This window comes from Buteo buteo, chromosome 17 (genome assembly GCF_964188355.1).
Source record: "Buteo buteo chromosome 17, bButBut1.hap1.1, whole genome shotgun sequence".
NCBI classification, from domain to species: domain Eukaryota; kingdom Metazoa; phylum Chordata; class Aves; order Accipitriformes; family Accipitridae; genus Buteo; species Buteo buteo.
Window position 1 is genome coordinate 3,098,771 of NC_134187.1, and position 864 is coordinate 3,099,634.

Consider the following 864-nt stretch of genomic DNA (forward strand, 5'->3'; position numbering starts at 1 on the left):
ACAAAATTGTCTGAGGGATCCCATATGATTGTAAAGTGCTTAGATACCATCATTTGCATAGTAAAGGTAATCACAAGGGATTGAACTTTACTCATTTCTAATTTGGTCAATATTGCATTCAACCACTTCTCAGATACCTGACAGGTGAATTGACTCATCTTATTTATCTACTGCTACATGATTACATACTACAGTGATGAACACAGTACAAACAGGTAGGTGGTCTGGAAAAGGAGAGATCTACTGGAATGACCTTTCTCGGTGTTGAGGATTTCCAGTGAAGTGAGGAATGACTTCAACCTCTACTAAAGAAAAATAGGGAAAGTGGGGAAAGACTTCGATAACACAGATCTTTTCTGGGTAGAGAGAAGATAGGGTAGGGTAGGGTAGAAATGAATATACATCTCTGTGGGCTCTGACCAGACTTTGGCAATTAATCCAGATTTTGTCATGTGTCTGTGGATTGGCAATCTTTCCAGGAAAATGGCATGCAACAGATGAAAGGCATCCTGAAGTCACTCAGAGATGATGCCCAGCAGAGCCACAGATCACTCAAGCAGCAAGCAGCATGGCTTAAGGAGTGGGAACAAGAAGGTATCACAAACAAAACAGCCTTCCCTTTCCCCAAACCACTTTTCTATTGAAACCACTAAATTTTAATGAGTTTACTAGCCCTCTAGAAATGAGGGCAGGTAATTGCAACGTTACTTACAGAATTCAAGATCAAGTTTACCACATTTAACTCAGAAGAAAAGCCAATTATAATGGCTTAACTCACTGGAGATACTGTAATATGCAATGAAAATATACTTTTAAAAAAAGAAAGAAAGGAAGAAAGAAAAAAACAGTTTTTGATAAGCAGTT